Consider the following 7,378-nt stretch of genomic DNA (forward strand, 5'->3'; position numbering starts at 1 on the left):
AAATGTAATACATTTAAAAAACTGTGTACCATTCAACAAAATTTATTCGTGCAATTTGAAAAATATGGTGATGGCATAATTAAGAAAGACATTTATACAATTTTCAAAAAAAGGTCTGAGAATTCTTTTAAAAAAGTTCATAACATAAGGGATGCTCATAGCATATAAACAGTGTTCATGAAGATGTAAAACATTATTCGTGCAATATTTAAAATATATTTATGACAATAAAAAAATGTCCGTACATTTAAAGCGGAAGAATTTAAAAATGTTTGTATATTGGGAAACACAATACCGTATCTAGGATCCACAATGATGTATGTGGGAGCAAAAGTATGGTATCTGGAAGCCACAATACCGTGTCCGGGAAGAACCATTCTGTGACTGGGCACAACAAAGTCGTAACATGAGGATAAAAACTGTGTATATTTCTTTATAACATTTGTTAAATCATGAAAAAAGGAATAAAGAGACTCATATATTCAGGGCAAAACTGATGTATCTTTTAATAGCATGTATGACATATTCAAAACTTATGCATGTATGTGGGTGAAAAGAAAAAGGAGATATGACATTAGTGTTGTTGTATCCCTCTACAAGCATGTATGTATGTATGTATGTATGTATGTATGTATGTATGTGGGTAGAAAGAAAAGGAGACTGGGGCTTTATCCTCCTCCATCAATAATAGACTGGTGCTAACCACAGTTAGACCGAACAAAATCATGATCAGAACACTGGGAAGAAAAAAAGGTTGTCAGAGGAACTGGAAGATGGTTTGCCCATCCTGTCGAGTTTCTACTTGTTTCAAAACGGAACATATTTATTACTCTACTCTAGAAAAAAAACACAATTCTCTGTACCAATTTTCATTTACAGAGGCGAAACAAAAGTTTCTTCTCAAGTCGTGCTGGACAGGCCATACGCCCTTCCTTTCCACCCACCCAGAGGCTGGATCTGAATCTGAATAACTTGGCATCTTGGCACCGTATTGGATCTGCCTGCCCTGCTCTGCTCTGTTTCCTGCTCCAGCATCCCAGTGCCATCACTTACGCTTATATTCTGCAAACACGCAAGACAATTATATCAGTTGCTTGACGAATGTGGCCCTTACAAAGCAACAGAAACATTCTGGCAACAGATTCAAGTAATTTACTTTTAAGCGTTATATTACATAGTAGGGAAAACCCAAAAATGAAATGAGAACAAAGTGTCAAGTACGTACTCACCTTTCAGCATATCAACACACACAATTGCTTCAGCACTGTTTGTTTGTTTGTTTGGATACAAGAGCTATATATGTGCTGCTGAATCAGCTGTGAAATTCAATTCAATACTGGTACTGGGACTGCATGATCCAATAAGATAAAATGAACTTGGGTTGTCAGAAATATGAACAAAGCACAATCTTGCTTAAACACTCAATCATTCATTACCTTAATTTGTGTCAAGGATCAATGCCAGCCAATCAAACCTAAACCTGTATACAAGATCTTCATTGGTGGTTGGGTACGTATAGTTTCACTACTCTGCCCCGGCATAAATTAAACTTGGTGGTTGGCCAAATAATAATCCTCATTGCTTCCGTCCTAAAGCAGCATCCTGTCAAAGGAAAGGATTCAACAAAGAGGAAATAAAGCCATTCATTCATGGTAAGAAAACAATCTCTTCTTTTTGAATAACGCAAGTTAAATACTACCTGCTACTGATGCCAACAGTTAAATTGGCCTCTTTTGTTCAGTCCTACTGATTCATGCGAAAAAAGAGCACAAGCCTGATAATTCCATGATTCCAGACTCGGTTCTTGCAGCTACGACTCAAGTCTTCTTCTTTTTTTTTGGAAAAGGGGTGATTCCCCGGCCTCTGCATCAGAAAGATGCATACGGCCATCTTATTAACCAAAAAAGGTAGTGTCAACATGGTTCCAATGGTCTCCACAAAAAATAAAAAGCATAAACAGCTCACACAGAGCCGAGGAAAGATGCCACAACCGGCTGGCTAAAAAAATAGATAGGAAATCTAAATGCCTATCCTATTACATGACCGCCATCCAAACCGGTTGAATATATCCCGAGCTACCGTCTCCCATCGGAAAGACCCAGTAACCAAATGCTCCCTGGCCTCCGTCTGGGTGAGTAGCGACCATGAACGGATCAGTGCCGTAGTACGGAATATGACCTGCAAAAAATGTATACATGATATTCTGTTAAAAACCAAATCATTTCTGCAATTCCAGATAGTCCACAGCAAAGCACAAACTCCAACCCGAATATGTCTCGCTAAGTTAGGCTCAATCCCATTAATCCCATTAAGTCTTCTTCTTGATGGGTACCAAGTGAGTGAGTCATGTCTCACACGCCCTTTTTGCAAGACAAGACAGCCCTCTCTGCCACATAGGAGTACATGATATATCCTGTCAAAAGGAAAGGATTCAAGAAAGAGCAAGTAAGGCACTTGATTCATTCATTCATGGTAAGAAAAGAAACAAAATCTTCTTTCTGAATAACAGCAGCCAGTTAAATACCTCCTCTTCGTCCTGTTCAGTCAACAGTTGCTTCATGCGAAAAAAGAGCACAAGCCTTCTTCTCGATCGGTACCAAGCGAGTGAATGATGCCTCGCATGCCCTTTTTTATTTCACATACATAGGGAACACAAGCCTGACCAAGAAAATGCACGCATATATATTATGAAAACTGACATCAACGGTGTATCAATCTCAAGTCTACTAGCACAGAAAAGGAGTACAAAAAGAAGTGAATGTAGTCATAAATTAAGGATCAGAAATTTGGTTCTGGAGCTACTAACCGGCAGATTGGACTTGCAGAGAAATATCGATATTTCTCTGCAACAGAAATATCGATGGAACAGTGGAGTGGAGTGGAACCTGCTAGTCTGTAAGATTTGACAACTGTGGTTAAAATGAGGCAGAAATATGGATGACGAATAAACCTCGCTTCATCACACATAGAAAAACAATAAAAATAGGGAGGCGACAAGTGTTACCTTGGGTGTAGTTGGTCATCCGTGACGGATAAATCTGGGTTGGTTCTTTTGATTTTCTCAATTTGCTCGTTTATCTCAGCGCTGCGACGATTCATCACTAGTTTTCTCAGCGAAACCGGGAGGCCCTCCTTGGGAAATGATTGGATTTTTAGACACCCAACGACATATAACTCCTTGAGAGAAGAAAGGCGATGTAACACTTGAGGAAGGGACTGCAGACCCACGCAGGAGTCAAAATTCTAGTGTCTGGAGGGAGGTGAGGAGCTGCAGCGCTTTCTCTTGCTCTTTGGTGAAGCTTTCCGTCCTCTTATCAGACCAGAATTCAAGAGTGTGGAGGGCCGGGGCGAGGCGGCTGCAAATTGGAGCAACAAACAATCCACAGATGTCATCCACCCTGAGTACCTCCAATCTAGAGATGTAACCTGCAGGCAATAATAATTTGGCCCTCTGAGAGGCCACCTCTGAGAGCATATCTGCTGCTAAGGTGTTGCACCCACCCACTTGCAGTTGTATGAGGTTGGCTGCGATGAGAGGATTGAATCCGTCCACTGTTAAATTACTGCACAACCAGAGCGTTAGAGTGGTGAGAGCCGTGAGGTTTGAGAGCAGAGCCATGAGGGAAGCAGGGAAATAGCAAATGGTCTCTGATTCTTCCATTGGCCACCGACAGAACAATTCGCTACATCTGTATATTGTTAATGATTGGAGCAATGACTTGTCCTCCTGAATTCCTCCTCCATTCTCCACAGGCACAAGAACCAGGCCCTTACAGCCTGAGAAGGTAAGTTCTTGCAGTGAGCTGGATGATGGCAACTGCATTACACATTCCTCATCTCCATGTATCTCCAACACAGAAAGAGCTGGGAAACAGTTTAAAACTTTTGACGATGATGATTTTCTGCTGGTAAGATGCGATACATCTAATTTGAGACTCTTAACTGAACGGAAGACAAAACTGCCATCCAGCTCTCCAGGGAATAAACCGTCGCATCTTCCAACAGTCATATCTTCTACTTTATCCAGATTGTGGGAGGCCAAAGCACCGCCATACCCACTAACAAACAACTTCTTTCCATGATAAGACAATTTCTCAACATCCAAATGTGTCAGTGTGGAGGTGTGAGGCATGGAGGGCAGAGACATCTTGGGGCACCCAGAAACTTTAAGTCTGCGCAAATTGGTGAAAGATGCCTCCGACAAGGGCATCACACAGAGATTGGGACAATCGATGCATTCGATTGTTTCAAGACTTGGAAATGACTGGCAATTAGGTTCCACAACCCATTCAGCTAGTTCTGCCATCTCATAAAACCCAACTGCCTTCAGGCGCATAAAACATTTGCCTGCAGCGCCACCACATCGAGGCCCAAACTGATGCATTCCAGAAATTTTCTTCAATTTGAGTCCCTTGAGATTTGGCAGCTTCCCAAAAGGTGGGAGGGTGTTCCAAGATATGCAGTCTAGAGTGAGAGTCTCTAAACTTGTTAACCAGATGTCAAGACACAACCAGCTAGGACCAACGGTACCACCATGATTTACAATTCTAAGTACTCTAAGATTAGAGTGTGGTTGAAGAGCATCAAGAATATCATCATCTGTAGTTGGTCCATCTCTGCTCCAGAGTAATCCCAACTCCTTCAGATTCCTTTTCAACATCAGTTTGGCTGCAGTAGCTACCTCCTTGGTTGCCACGTGTTCAAGACCACATATAGTCAGTCCTCCTTCAAGCTCTGTCAATGCCCCAAGTTCTGACAGTTCAAATCCCATGCTCTCCTTCCTGACATGGAATTCTTTGAGCTCCTGCAAATGCTTCATCTTTCCGACATTGCGAATATTGGAGTGGAGTTCACTTGCAGCATGGAAATCATGTAAATTCTCAAGGCGGCTAAAGTCTTCAGGCAAATCAGAACTACCACGCCAAAGATCTAGGTCCAAGATTTTCAAGTGATAAAATCTTGATAGTGTACTAGGCAAGCTCATTTCATCTTCACTGTAAGACGAACTAATTTTGAGGTACTGGAGGTGGATAAGTTTTGAAAACCTATATGGAAAAGATTCTGCAGACTTCACCACTATAAATAGGACACGCAGACTATTTATTTCCTTGAAGCTGTCTTTCAAAATCTTGGCGATTCCTTCATCTCCATATTCTCTAAAAAACATCAAAGTCCGAAGATTTGCAATAATGTCTTTCTTCTCCCTTAGTTTACACATTTCTTGAGCAGTACCGGCGTGGCGAAGTGCAGTACCGGCGTGGCGAAGTGCAGTACCGGCGTGGAGAGCTTGATGGCGGACAAGGCCGTCCAGATCTTGGGTGGTGGCGTAGGTGGTGCCGTGGAGCTTGTCATGGATCTGGAAGTAGTGGAGCTCATCCAGCAAGTCCTCCGCCTGGTCGGCGTCCCTGCTCAGCTTGTCCAGCAAGCGCTGCAGGGCAGGGTTGTCGCCGACGTGGCTCCCCTGAGCCTGGGCGTTGTGCTTGCGTGTGCAGCAGCTTGTCCCTGATCTGCTCTGAATTGTGGCCGAGCTGAAGGCTGTCCACGTACGCCGCCACCAGGCTGTCGGACAGCGGCGTCAACAGCTTGCCGAGGAGCGAGGCCGCCGAGCCAAGGGCCACCTCCATCTCTCTCTCTCTCTCTCCCTCTCTCTCTCCCTCCCTCCCTCCCTCCCTCCCTCCCTCTCTCTCTCTCTCTCCAGACACTCCGCCGGCCGCCCCGCCTAGCCTCGCCTCGCCGCGCCTGAGTAGTGGTGGAGAGGAAGCAGCAGAAAAGAGCGGCGGCTGCTAGCGGTGGATTCAGCTGCGAGGATTGAATGTGGCGGGCGGACAGCTTGGATCTGGGTCGCCGCACTCACTTGGATTGGATTTGGATCTCAGTCGTCGCTGGGGAGGGGATCTGTATTCTGGAGACTGGAGGAGAGCAATGGATTCAAGAGGTGACGGAAAAGTGCGGGCTTTCTTCCTTCCTTCCACTACAGCTTCGAGCTCCACTGATGAGTGTTGAGTGATGAGCGATGAGCACATGGGATGGGATGCTCTGCCACAACAGTAAATTCTACTGTACTGTAGATCGGCAGCCACATGGGATGCTCTGCTGCCCTCTTTTTTACAAATACACCCCCAAACAAAAGCTACAGCTACATACTTTCATTGAGTCATGACGCCCGGGTTTACCTGGAAATTTTGGTAGGGCAATTAGGGTTTTGATAAGTGACATCCCAAATTTGTCCATAATTTTTGCTACCCGAAAATTCGGGTTCAGGTTCGGCTAATCCTGATTTACCCGAAATAAATCACACTGAAAGGGAAAGGAGACATGAAACTGGAGAGCGCCCGTCGAGCATTGTGTCGTGTCGGGAAAGATGCAAGCTTCTCCCGGACGATCCGGCGACGAGGACCGGGCTGCGGCATTGGGGCCTACAACTAAGGTTGGCCAGAGACAATGGCACTATGACTTTGAGGATGCCCCCCCCCCCCCCCCATTTGACGGAGCTAAACCTAACAGATCTCGGGGCAGGGGATCCAAAGCTCAGCGTCTAGGTGCGATGGCCACGGAGAGGTCGTTTGTTGTCGTTTATACCCATAGAAATTCTCTGGAGGCTGAAAATTCATGGGACCTGACACGGTGTCTTCATAAGACTCTTTTAGGGTGTGCTAAAAATTCGAGGGCATTTCATGGAAGCCTGCATGGAGGTTGTGTGGAAATGGTATTTTCTGCCCGGAACGATCTAGCATTCGAGAGGGAAAAGTGTCACGTTTTCTGAAGTGTGTGCGGGTTTGTTCTTCCGTTGGCATCAAAACTTATTAGGTGTTGACCAGAGTCCATTCCATGACACATGAATGTTCTGGCATTTTTTAAGGCGTGTGGCATATTCAGCGCATTTACTGCATTTCTAGAGCATAATGCCAAACATTCAAGATAAGTGATTGAGAAAAATAAACCTATGGGCTAAGGGACCCATCGGACAGGCGGACGTGTGAAATCGCGCGAGTGGAGTCGAAAGCCCTTGTTATTTTGCTTGAGGTCATATTATAGAAGGAACAAAGAAAGAATGAATTTTATATGGAAGGAGCCCAAAGATATTCAGAAAAGCCCGGCATTGCTATTCTAGGCCGAGTTCCTGATAGACGGAACTCGGCAACTGTTTGGAAAATACGATCTAGCCAAAAATTTCCCCCATGCGTCTCACTCTCCAATTCACGTGATTTCGCTCCCGTCGCCGCACCATGTCTTCCGCCTCCGCGCCGAGCCCCTCCGACCGTAGAGTGTCGAATCTGCCCCACCTCGCCGCCTCTGCGTCGAGCCCCTTCGGCCATAGAGTGCTGAATCCGCCCCACCTCGCGCCGAGCCACTCAATCAACATGTTCTCCGTTTCAAC

The 7,378-nt window shown here is 45.0% G+C and overlaps 1 pseudogene; it reads right to left on the minus strand.

The window, feature by feature from the left end:
* Positions 1-738: 738 nt before the first annotated feature.
* LOC123162644 (putative disease resistance protein RGA1) lies at positions 739-6,040 on the minus strand (annotated as a pseudogene).
* Between the last annotated feature and the right edge of the window lie 1,338 nt (positions 6,041-7,378).

This window comes from Triticum aestivum, chromosome 7B (genome assembly GCF_018294505.1).
Source record: "Triticum aestivum cultivar Chinese Spring chromosome 7B, IWGSC CS RefSeq v2.1, whole genome shotgun sequence".
Lineage (NCBI taxonomy): Eukaryota > Viridiplantae > Streptophyta > Magnoliopsida > Poales > Poaceae > Triticum > Triticum aestivum.